The 12,690-nt window shown below is 51.1% G+C and overlaps 1 long non-coding RNA gene across 1 annotated transcript; it reads right to left on the reverse strand.

The window, feature by feature from the left end:
* Positions 1-1,821: 1,821 nt before the first annotated feature.
* LOC122378617 lies at positions 1,822-10,005 on the reverse strand. Its single transcript, XR_006256049.1, has 3 exons — positions 9,676-10,005; positions 8,807-8,938; positions 1,822-6,248 (listed from the first exon to the last, which is right to left on the reverse strand). It is a non-coding gene; the product is annotated as an uncharacterized LOC122378617 (long non-coding RNA).
* Positions 10,006-12,690: the final 2,685 nt, after the last annotated feature.

A 12,690-nucleotide genomic window follows, 5' to 3' on the forward strand; every position in this document is an offset into this window, starting at 1 on the left:
TCTGAAGGGGGGGGGCCGAATCGGCCCCCCGCCAGTTTCTTGTCCCGGCGGAGCCCGCCAGGAATAGGGTTAAACCCTGGAGGGACGTACGCCATATAAGCTTTCCTGAAACGTGCTTGGGGTTTTGAACAACGCCGATCATGTCAAGCGGCACGGCAAGTGATTTTGAGCGAGCCAAGTCTTACGGAAACAAGAATAAATTTCTTAGTATGAGCGGCGCCGGCCGTGGCGACGCTCTTGCGAAGCTGCAGGTAGCACCGCAACCACTATAGATCGATTTACTTGCGGTAATGTTTGCAGGATAGCTCCATTCTTTCTACCAAGTATTAGACTACCTATTACCGATGCATCTGGGTGACTCCTATGCTCGTGCCACTTGCAAAACGAAGAGGTGTCAGTTTTGTAACTATGGCAGCATCTCGGTAATTACTGGGGTTATTGCGCTGATTGCTGAAACTTGGCATGGGTAGGCAGTACGCACCCACAATGCACTGCATTCCCATATGTCACAGTTGGGGTGCTGTTACACGTGCGCACGTGCAGGGATCCCATCTAGATCCCGAGAACAACTGAACCGATTGCCCTCAAATTTGGTACCCGGTTAGGGGCCGGTTAGTAGGGTGCCGTTCAATAGCCAGTTGGACCCAGTTTGCACGTGTGCACGTGCAGGGAGCCGCTTTCAGGTCTCGAGAACGGCGCTGGGCCGATTGCGCCCAAAACGGGCAGATCGCTAGAGACCGGCTAGTAAAGTGCCGTGCACATTGCACAAGTCTGTTGGAAGTACCCCCTCGCAAAGCCGCACGTGCAAGACTCGCCCTCTCGCTCGCTCGTTTGTCGCCCCAAAAGGCGCTTTACTTGGTGTTTATGCTTTGCTGTTCGCGTTCCGCGATTTTCAGAAGTATCGGCTCAATTAAGCACGCTATAGAATAGGTCACCGATATCGAAAATAAGATGCATATGCATTCTATGGATGCATCTAATCACACTACATTTTCCATTTAATCGATCAGTCGGTATTAGTAGTGGATTCTTTTTTTCGATTTACCATTGAAAACTTACGGAGCTTTCAAGCTTTATTAGATTTTGTGATAAAAACATCACACAGTGTGTCAGGATCTGTACATAGTTGAAGGTCTTAGGTCAGCAATTATTCAGAACAATTACGGTTGACTGACGCTGCCATATACCTACATTTTTTTTTTCAGCTGGTCATCCTCGCCCTAGTGGCTGTTGCGGCTGCCCTACCACGGCACCCCTTTCTCGGCAACAACTATAACTACTTCAACCAGCCCTTCTACCAGGGCAGCAATTACTACTACAACCGGCCCAACTCCTACGGCAACTTCTACCCCTACGGACGGGGCTTCCAGGGAAACTTCGGCATCAGCAATTTCGGTGCTCTCGGCGGTGCCTTCCGAAACTTCGGCGTCGGTGGCCCCGGCGGAGGATTTGGCGGATGTTCTTACTGCTGATACCTGATACAGGATTCCTGACCGGACTCATGACCAAAGGTGAAAGCAGACAGCGCAGCCTGACTTCGCGAAAACCTTTACCTACTTTGTTTCGGAGACGTATGTGTCTTGGCAACTTTGCCAGAGCGTTAGTTGGATGTAGCCTGTACTAATCGGACTGTGTGTATGCCCTCTCAACGACATTGTTTTCAATAAATACATACTTTACACCGCGCATTCTAATGACTTAAATAACTGCCAGCCCTGAGCCTGGGTTGTCTAGTTATGACCTTTGGTAGTTGGTACGCTAATTGGTTTGGGCAGAGGATACACAAGCAAAAAAAAAATCCTGGAAAACACCTTGTTAGCTACTAAAATTTTATTCAGACCATTCAGAACATTTAGTCAAGTATGATGAGACTTAGCCACTACCCACACCACCTATCTACGAGTTAAGATATTTACAAGCCTCAGAAAAAGACATTCACGCAGACCTAGACACGAATCAGTTCACAAACATGATACAGAAAACTTGGTATTCGCTATCAATTCGAAGCTGAAGTGGTATATGAGCTGCTTATTTGCTTCCCCAGCCCTTGTCTTTCTTGCCAAGCTAATCGTATTTGGACTACTTCCACAATCGGAACACCAATATAAATGACCAATATCAAAAGCTGTGCAAATGTCGCATCTAACATTAACAGTTGCAAGCCAAAGCTCGATGATCCCGCTCGGGACGGCACACCCGGTTTCGGCTGCGCCTCGGACGGCCGGCCGGTGCAGCCGCCGATCTGCCTTCTCTCCGCCGCCAGCTCCGGTGACCGCTCTATGAGAGCGGTCCGGCCAGGCGGCGGCAGGTGGCAGCACCAGCGTTGTATAGAGGACGCTAAACTGGGTCGGCGCCGGCCGGCGGTGCCCGGGCGGCGAGCCGCAGGCGACCAGCCCGCAGCGATGAGCAGAGTACGAGGTGTGGCGGACACGGGCGACCAGAGGCCGCCGCGAGCCGCAGTGAGCTCACCGCAAAGCGGAGCACAAGTACCTACACCCAGACGCAGACAGAGATAAACACACACCAGTAGAAACAACACACTCTACAAAAGTACAAACGCGCATGACTAGCTGCTAACATCCCGTACAAAAGTGCAAACACGCCCTAAAAAGTACAAACCCCTAGAAAAATACAAACATACACACTAGAAAAGTACAAACACGCGGTAAGAAAGTACAAACGCACAATATAAAATTGTGAAAATATCATTTAGTACAAACGTCAACAAGACTACAAAAGTACAAAACAGGTTCAAAAAGTGCAAACGCAGGATACGAGATGATGTATATATCGGAATTAGGAGTTACACAGCTGTGCAACACAAAAACCAAAGGTGTGGAGAGACAAAAATTAGATCCCCCGTTGAGTTAATGGCAGTGTTTCAGCTAATTTACCCGCTATAACCTAACTACGAACTAACGGCAGTGTAGTGGCTGGTCTATCAACTACGGTTTACCCGTGTCATTGACATTCAAACTACAAACACACATGGCAGTGTAGTTGCTGGTCACTATTACTAACAGGCAGCATTGAGGCTGGTGACATTACTAACTAACAGGGCAGTGGGGTGGCTGGTCAGTTTATCAACTACTAGGGCAGTATTGAGGCTGGTGACATTACTAACAGGGCAGTGTTATGACTGGTCAATTTACCAAGTAAAAGGGCAGTATTGAGGCTGGTGACATTACTAACTAACAGGGCTTAGAGACATGTGTGGTATGCGTTCTTGTTTTTTGGTAGACTTTCTCATTGAGTGTACTCTTATTGTCGTCACGTGTTTCAGTCTTGCTTATTTTATAATTCAAGCGGCCTAAATAACTCTGCGCAGCTCACCGACATCTTGTGCGATTCGATTCGACCCGAACGTTTTATTTTCGCCCCGATTACCGACCTTCGCTGAAGAGGACATGTAATACATGTCGAAAGCTCCGACCGAAAACGATTCTCTTGTGGAGTAAGTCCAATTTAATCCTATAATAACTAACAGGGCAGTAGTGTGGCTGGTCTATTAAACAGCTACCAAACTACAAGTGACCCGTATCATTCAAACTACAAACTAGAGGCAGCATTGAGGCTGGTCAATCAAACTACGATCAAACCCGTATCGTTCTACCTACAAACTAACGGCAGTGTAGTGGCTGGTCATTCAAACAAGGCACCCGTAGTGCTTTCTAACTAAACTATCATCTAAGAGCGGTATATACAGTTATACAATGAAGTCCAATGCGGTTGAGTTGTTGCATTCGATGGAGCCCATAGATGATGTGGTAAGAATTGCTCTACAGTTTGGAGAATATACCGGAAATTTTAAATTTTATAGCACATTCACCTGACATAAATTCAATTTTTCTACAATTTTCAAGCAATCAAGCAGAGTTCAGAAGTTTGCGTGAAGATTAACGGTTATTATAAACGATAAAATGCAACTTTTTTGTTGAATGGCCAGTCTGATCGGGGAGATATTGACGGCAGTAAATGAAATTCTAGTGGCAGTGTTATTATTGGTCCGCAAATCTCTGGTATCCGAGGGAGAGAAAGTGTAATTAAAGGGACCCTCCCACCTTCCAAAAAGTTAATGAATTGGCATGAAAGTGATGTCGCTCGGTTCAGAAAGAGCAAAAACGAATATCTACCAAATTTCATCGAAAAATATTCACCGGTTTTCAAGATATTAGACTTTTACTTTTGTTTACTTTTTGGGATCTCCGCTGTTCCTAGCGACTTTATTTGAAAGTGCGGCATTTGTTGCGCGCAAAGCAGCATATACCACCGCGTGCTACAATACGTTTTAGTCAAACATTTAAAAATCGTTAGATATCTGCGCTGACGTCACACATTCAGAGGGGTATTCCTATGCATTAGCCCCTCTGAATCAAAATGCTGCAATTTTGAAATTCAATATTTCCGATTTAAGGCATTTCTCGATGTTGTGAGTGCCGAAACCGGTAATTGTGAGCCAGGGACCCCATTTTGGCTATCTCAACTCAAATCTAATGTTAAGATGGGAGGGTCCCTTTAAAAACTAACGGGGCAGTAGCACAAATTACAAACTATTGGGCAGTGTTGTGGCTGGTCCATCAAACATGATTTACCCGTATCACTCGAATTACTAACTAATTGGGCAGTGTTGTGGCTGGTCCTTCAAGTATGGTTTACCCGTTTCATTGCTACCAAAAACCTAACGGCAGTGTTGACGCTGGCCTAGCTAAAATCTAACAGCATTGAAGCTTGTCATTCAAACTACGGTTTTACCCGTATCATTCAAACTACAAATTACTGACTAGTGGCAGTATTGTCGCTGGTCTAACTACAAACTTACATAGCACTAAGGCTGCTCAAACTACAAACACGCATGGCAGTATAGTGGCTGGTCTATCAACTACGGTTTACCCGTGTCGTTCAAACTACAAACACACATGGCAGTATAGTGGCTGGTCTATCAACTACGGTTTACCCGTGTCATTCAAACTATAAACACACATGGCCGTGTATGGCTGGTCAGGTTACAAACTAATGGGGCAGTAATAAGGCTGGTCAAATTACAAGCTAAATTGGCAGTATTATAGCTAGTCAAGTAAATTTAAACTACATTTATCCGTCTTACTCAAATTACAAGCTAGTTGGGCAGTGTTGTGGATGGTCAATTAAACTACGGTTTACCCATGTCAATCCAACTACAAACTACTAGGGCAGTGTAGTTACGCTGGTCACACAATCTACAATCTAATGGCAGCAAAGTGATTGGTCAACGTGGCAATGTGGTAGCTGGTTATACGATGAAACTGACGGCAGTGTACCGCTGGTATTTCAAATTTACCTACACACTTCGGGCCCAGTGATGTGCCCGAATCGTTTACTGTTACCCTGTTTCTCCTGCTTTAAGTACACCTACTCACACATACTACGTAAAGAAACATACGTAGTAACCGTCTACACATACGCAAGTGTATGTGCCATCAAACCCTCACCCATCCCAATGAAACACACACGCTACTTGCACGTATGTGTCACCCATCGCCCCATACGTACGCATTCGTACGTACTCTCCACTGGGAACCGCCGGACCGTTGGTAGACTCTCCGGAATCGTGGAGACGATCACGACGTCCCTGCAGACGTCGTTCTCCGTTGGTTGGTGTAGATTGGAGAACTCAGTCGTTGATGAAGATGGCAGTGACTTGCTGGGGCAGTGGCTCGCTGATGGCAGTGACTCGCTGGGACAGTGGGTTGCTGGTGGCAGTGACTTGCTGGTGGCAGTGGCAGCGGACGATCACGATGGCAGTGATAATGTCGGCAGATGCCTGGGCCGGTACCGCGATTGGTCACAGTAGAGCAGCAGCTTTAGCGGTCATCCATGGTTCCTGACTGTTTGCTGGTCGCCCTAGATCTCCTTTCGATGACTCCAGTCGGTACTGCTGGCTGCGAGAGATGTGAAGGCACACCGCGCTGAGCTGCAGCCGGGACTGACTCTCTGTCGTCTCTGCACGGCAGCCGGCTGGTGTCTGCACAGCTCGGGCGGCCAGAGCTATCCGAGCTCCCGTCACCCTCCGAGCCAGACCCGCGGCGGTGGCCGGCCGGGCGCCGGCACCGGACGTGCCAGCCGCGGTGGGCGGCGGAGGCCGTCACGGAGCAGAGCTGGCAACTCAGAGTCCGGCGCCGCTGGAGGATGGCGCACCGGGACGCCGGGAAGACGACCAGATGAGTGAGGAGACATCACTGCTGTAGACGATCGACACGACCAGGCAAACCCTGTGAATGGAGTGAGAAATTAGCGGAGATCGACACATTCGCGACACAGGCACATTACAGGGTCAGGCTTGGAGAATTGGAGATGGGTTGATGAGACGGGAATGAAGGAAGTTGGAAAACGTCGAGGACCAGCCAGGAAAGAATGATACCACGCAAATGACGGGAAGACCTCACTGTCTGCTGCTGCTCACCGTTCAGCGGACGGCTCCGGGCGGACTGTCGGCAGCGGTACAGACAGACGGGGCAGACGCCGCGTGCACCGACCTCCCCCACGCACCAGTTCGCCAGGCCGACTGACTGGCCGCCCGGCGCCGGCGGCCAACTCGACCGGCCGGCCGGCACCCTCCCCTCCCCTGCTCCCACCTCCGCCACCCACCTGTCCCCCGGGACGGCGGCGGCGGCGGCGGCGGCGCGTCACCTGGCCGCCGGCGGCGCCGGACATCCGACCCGTGACGTCACCAGACACGGCATGTCCGGCGCCGGCCGTACGGCGGCCGTGGCGGCGCGCGGCGCTCGATACTCCCCCACCAGGTCAGCGGGGCCGGCCGGACGCCGCCGCCGTAGTCGGACACCGAGCCAGTCGGCCGGCCGCCGCTGCAATGTGTGGAATGCGGCGCCGGCGCGCGCCGTCTGAGTCTGAGATGTAAACCGGCGCCGAGCCGCGCCAGACGACGAGACCGACTCGGCATCTGCAGACCTAACCCCCCACGGCTGTCTCAGACAGTACATGCAGAGGCACACGGCCTTTGTCTGCCAGTCGGCGGCTGGGCCCGCTCAGTGTCGCCGAGTCCACGGCCGCTGCCACAGGCCCGTCCGGCCGCCGGCCTCATACCGCTCAGCGGTTCGCAGCGCCCGTCTGGCCCGGCTCCGGCCGTCCGCCAATGGGCACGCTGATAAAACGCGATGACGACCGCTAATTGCCGGCCTAGGGCCGCCGCCGCCGCGTATAAGTAGTTTCCAGAGCGGCCCCATCGAGACGTACGACGAACCGATTATGTGGGGCCGGCCGTCGGCCGAATCGGCTGCATGGCCTGCCGGAGTTACGCGCCGCGGCCCCGTGCACCGCCGCCCGCGCCTCCGGGAATAGCGCCGTATAGACAAGGGCACAGCCGGGTACGACCCCATCAACCCACGGGCCCAGACTATGGCCCGTGAAAACCCAGGCCGATATGGTGAAGTGAAGTAAAACGGTTGCGCAAGCGACCCAGTTCCCATTCAACCCGTCTTTCATTGAAGGGAAACTCATTCGGCTGCAGCCAGAACCCGATTCCGGCCGATTTGCAGCTGCTGGGCGGACCGCTACTTTGCAATCCAACACCCCCTCCCCCCACCTCCTCCCAATCCACACGCACTTTCACGCTTAGTGGACCAGCTCCCCTCCCCACTTCCAATGGGAGCGGGGACAGCCGACGGTGCTCCGCACGTGCCGGCCGGTCGCCGACCCCGGCGGCGCTGCGGCGGCGTACGCAGAACGCACTCTCACGCAGAACTCTCCTCTCCCCTCCCTCCCGTTAGTGGGGCGGCTGGCAACAGAGGTCAATGACGCCCCGCGAGCGGCGTGTGCGTGCGGCCGGGCCGCCGTAATCGTTACGGCAGAGCGACGGAGAGGGAGAGTGGCCGAGTGCGGCGCATGACGAGGCCAGGGTTAAAGGGACCCTCCCACCTTCAAAAAAGTTTATAAATTGGCATGAAAGTGATGTTGCTCGGTTCAGAAAGAGCGAAAACGAATATCTACCAAATTTCACCGAAAAATATTCACCGGTTTTCAAGATATTAGACTTTTACTTTTGTTTACTTTTTTTGGGATCTCCGCTGTTTCTAGCGACTTTATTTTAGAAGTGCGGCGTTTGCGGCAGATGTTGCGCGCAAATAGCATATACCACCGCGTGCTACAAAACGTTTTAGTCAAACATTTAAAAATCGTTAGATATTTGCGCTGACGTCACACATTCAGAGGGGTATTCCTAAGCATTAGCCCCTCTGAATCAAAATGCTGCAATTTTGAAATTCAATATTTCCGATTTAAGGCATTTCTCGATGTTGTGAGTGCCGAAACCGGTAATTGTGAGCCAGGGACCCCATTTTGGCTATCTCAACTCAAATCTAATGTTAAGGTGGGAGGGTCCCTTTAACGGCCGGACGGTACTGGACGCGGCAGGAGCGAGGAAAGGGGTCGGAGGACGGGAGATGAAAGAGGGGAATGACATGGAGGTGGGGAGGGGCGAAGGAGGGTAGTTCGAGACACGTGTTCAAAATGCAATGTGGTGGTAAAGTATGCATTAAACGAAATTAGGTTAGCAGGTTTTAGAAAACTTCTTCGGATTATTCTACAAAAAAAAAGATACAAGCGAATTATGATTTATGGATTGAAAAAACTGTCATGTTCGCAAGGAAGTTCATTGAGCAAATGTGAGAGTCTTGTACGAATAAGATACGAAATTAATTAAAGATATGCTAAACCAATTGGTTTAGCATATCTTTAATTAGTTTCGTATCTTATTCATACAAGACGAATCAAACCGATCCATCCCAGACTGAAGATCCCAGTAGAAACTTACCTCAGTTTTGTATGCCACCGGCGTATATCGCTCCACTTCCTCCGTCGAGTCTGAACAGTCCCGCGGGTCTCAGCGTCTGAGGACCTGATCTGGCCTCAGACGCGCACTCACTCCGTGCACACACGCTCACACCTGGAACGGACGGGAGCAGAGTGTCAGTGCATCCCTCTCACCGCGGCCGGCCGAAATAGACGGCCCGCCGCCGCACTCAGCGCTCAGTGTAAATCTAATCACGGGCCTCCCCGTCGACCAAAGGTCAGGACAGGCCGGAGATCCGAGGTCAGGCTGCGGGCCGTCCCGGGCACGTGAGCCCGGATACAGATTCCCAGCCGCCCTCGCAGCCGATATGTCACCGGGGGAGTCCGTGGAAATGTTGCTACACACAGCCCGTAAGCTTCAACGGCCCGAGGGCGTTTGAACGTTTGATAGGTCAGGACACCGGCGAAGATTAACGAAACAAGTTTGCGGGTAGAAATTTCCAGAAATGCTCAAATGTCAAAGAAATATTAAAGACTCGGAAGTTGTCAAAAGTTACAGGTCACAGCGTTGCACGACCTCAAAGCTGAAGCGGGGCATTCCTCACCGGAATGAAGTGACCTGGGGCCTTGTAAGTGAAAATTTAAGCTTTTACGTAAACCTCTTGTGAAATTTCAGAAATTAATTTAATAAAATGCTACAAGTGATGTACTAACGTGTCACTTTCAATAGCCATTTACTAAAGACTTTTAGTGGCACTCAGCAAACATTTTTATTCAATTATTTATTTTAACGATAACTTGATTTCGAGATTTAAAAAGTTACTTTTGACGTGGAAAATTCGTACATCAGAATCAAATAAGAGAGACGAAAAGCGCCGGTTAGGTACTCACCGTATAAAAGTAGAAAACACAGATGACTGGGCCTCTGGCGCCACGAGGCTGATTCCCATGAGGAAGGCACTTGAAAGACTTGCTCGGCACCACTAAACACTAGCGAGGTAGATGCGGTCCAAGCACCAGCGAGCAGCGTCGGCGGCAGCCGGACGTGCGACCTTAACTATGACCCGTATGCTCCGAACTGTGCGGGCGGCGCCATGGGCACTCGCCACGACACACGCGCACACACACACACACGCACACGCACACTGGCAGTGGCCGCCGCTGCAGGCTGGTGTCACATTGCAGGCCCCGCTGCAGGCCGGCCGAGGTGCGCACAGCGGCGCCGCCGGCCGGCCTCTGAGCCCGCCATGGCCGCCGCCGCCGCCTTATGCGTACCGGCCACGCGCTGGCTCACGCACAGTGGGGAGGGTGACCGAGTTGGCGGCGCCGGCGCCGCCGGTCGGCGACCCGGCGGCGGCGCGGCGCGTGGGGCGCCGACCGGCCGGCGGCCTTGCAGCGCCGTCTGCCAGTGGGTCACAGGAGACTGTTGCTAGGCGGACGGCGCCGCGGCCGACCCACAAAGCCGGTCTGATAAGATCGGAAAGTGACACGCACAGATGCACATACGGGTGCGGAATCTGCTGTAATGACTCGGGGAAGCCGTTCGAAAAGAATCGACGGACGCTCATCTGGCCCATCTGCCAGGATAGTTGGATAAGTGCGTGGAGTAATTCATCGTTTAATGAGCAATGGAAGGAAAAGGTCGCCAACCTCTGTAGAAGCATGTTAAAATATGACGCTGAGCTGAGGTTGCTCATGGGATACATTGACAAGGAATAAGTTTGACTGTGGTTAGGCATAAACGAAACATTTTCTTCTTTGTTGGGAGCAAGCTCTCTCGGCCTGAACAGGACATTGCAGAGCTATGGGATGATAAGATAAGGTGTAGACATTGGACTGTTCACTGTGCGGACCACCGACGGTGTGCTGCAGCGACAGAGACCGTCCCGGTGGGACGAAGATGTCCCGATAGGACAGGCCATCCCGCCGCTCAAACGGCCACCCCGGAGAGGGTGTTCTTCTAAAGAGAACCTGCCCTCACCACCGGCTTAGCATTGAGCGCGGCTCCGAATGACTGAAACAAAAATACATGTCTATTGTCTATTCACCATTCAGCTCGGGCGCGAGAGCCGCAGTCCGGCAGTTCATGGCAGAATGCCGTGCGGTGCAGTATACCTTCAGGCGCCCGACGCTCCTGCCATCTAGCGACGAGTCCAGAAGGTACTAGGAATCGCCCGGGTCAGGCTTTTCTGACGGGCTCTGCTTATTGCTTGTCATCACACAGTCGCGTAATCGCTAGAAAACCGTGGTGCAAATAGCAGCAGTGTTTATTTTGTTCTTGAATTTCATGACAGACTACAAAAAATAGCAGGTATAATGGATTGCAAGGTGCTTTTACTGATCTGCGCCAGATACGGTGCGTAAACACTACCTACGATTGTAAAAGGTTTTATATTTGAGCTTCACCTGAATGCTGACTGTTTTCATCACACTTCTTTCCTCAAGCCGGAAGCCCTACTGATCAATGCTCAGGACATGAAATATTTATCCTCATCACTTCAAATGTCATGTTTCAGGCTAAACGGCAATCATCATTCGATGTGAGTAGCTCTTAAGGAGCAGGCTCATGTGCGGTGTGGCTGTAATGCATGGGGCCCAATATTCTATATGTTCCAGGACTCAGAACACTTAACCAATTATTATACTTCACCAGCGGAACATTGTCGAGGGCAAGCTAACCATTCGAGACACCAATGCAATGACACACCCCAAGGCCTAGCATATACTTTAACCCGCGCACCGACGGGGGGGGCGGATATCCGCCCCCCTGAGGTTTTTCGCGAATAGCGGGAAAACCGCGGCGCGTAGCGCCGCGAAATTTGGTATGACTATAGCCTCATCAATTTTACACCTGGTGTGCAAGTTTGAACTTCCTACCTGTTAAGGTCAGGTCACCAGGTCACTTTGAATGACCCAACCTCAAGTCACTTTTTTGCAACTTTGTCACCGTGCCAGAGCTACAGTAGATGTCGGAGGCCTTTGAAAGTCGCAGGATATTATAAGGTCATTAGTAACTACAATTTGTATATCTCGGAATTTTGATATCGGTGACCTAAGGTCAGGTCAATTTCGCGACCTCCCCATTATAAGTCAATGGGGGAAAAATCAACTCCCTGTTTTTACCAATAAAACGGGTCGGAATGGCCCCATATACCATACATGACTTCATATACGATCAACCTTCACTACCTTGAGGTCTGTTTTGCTGTTGGGCAGCTGTGAGGTCATGTGACGTCATCAAAGGTCACCAAAGGTTTTTGGCCAATAACTCCGTACAGGAACAAGATACAGACGCGTGGATGGTCTCATTGTGTTCAGCTCGTCAAGACGCATCGAATGATATACATGATGACCTCGAGGTCACGTGACCTGAGGTCAACCTTTGACCTTGACCTTTCGAGGTCAACATATATATCATTCGATGCGGATTGACGAGAGGATCACGATGATGCCCTTAGTTTGTTCCTATCTTGACTAATTCGAAAGTTATTTGAGAAAAACTCTCTCCATATCTAGCGCCGCCATTTTGACTTTTTCGACCCCTGTGACGTCATCTTTGACCTGACCTGAAAATGACCTTAGTAAAAATTGTAGATCTTGGCCGTGCGTATCCGATGCCGTTTACCGCTTGTCGCTATCTTGCTTCGTTCTCGAGATCTCAGGGGGGGGGCGGTCATCCGCCCCCCCCCCCCGTCGGTGCGAAGTTGGCGCAGACCCCCGTCGGTGCGCGGGTTAAAATTGGCACAAATCGACATCATGTGACAGCAAGTGAATGCAAGCCGGTTCCGATTAGAAGTTATAAAACCGGTTTCACGTTCCGTCTTTGCCACTTTCGCCATGTCAGTATCTCTCGTGATGTCCCGGGTTATATAGATGAGCCAGCACACTCAAAACTTTTTTACCACC

Source organism: Amphibalanus amphitrite, unplaced genomic scaffold (genome assembly GCF_019059575.1).
Source record: "Amphibalanus amphitrite isolate SeventyFive unplaced genomic scaffold, NRLGWU_Aamphi_draft 000062F_arrow, whole genome shotgun sequence".
NCBI lineage: Eukaryota > Metazoa > Arthropoda > Thecostraca > Balanomorpha > Balanidae > Amphibalanus > Amphibalanus amphitrite.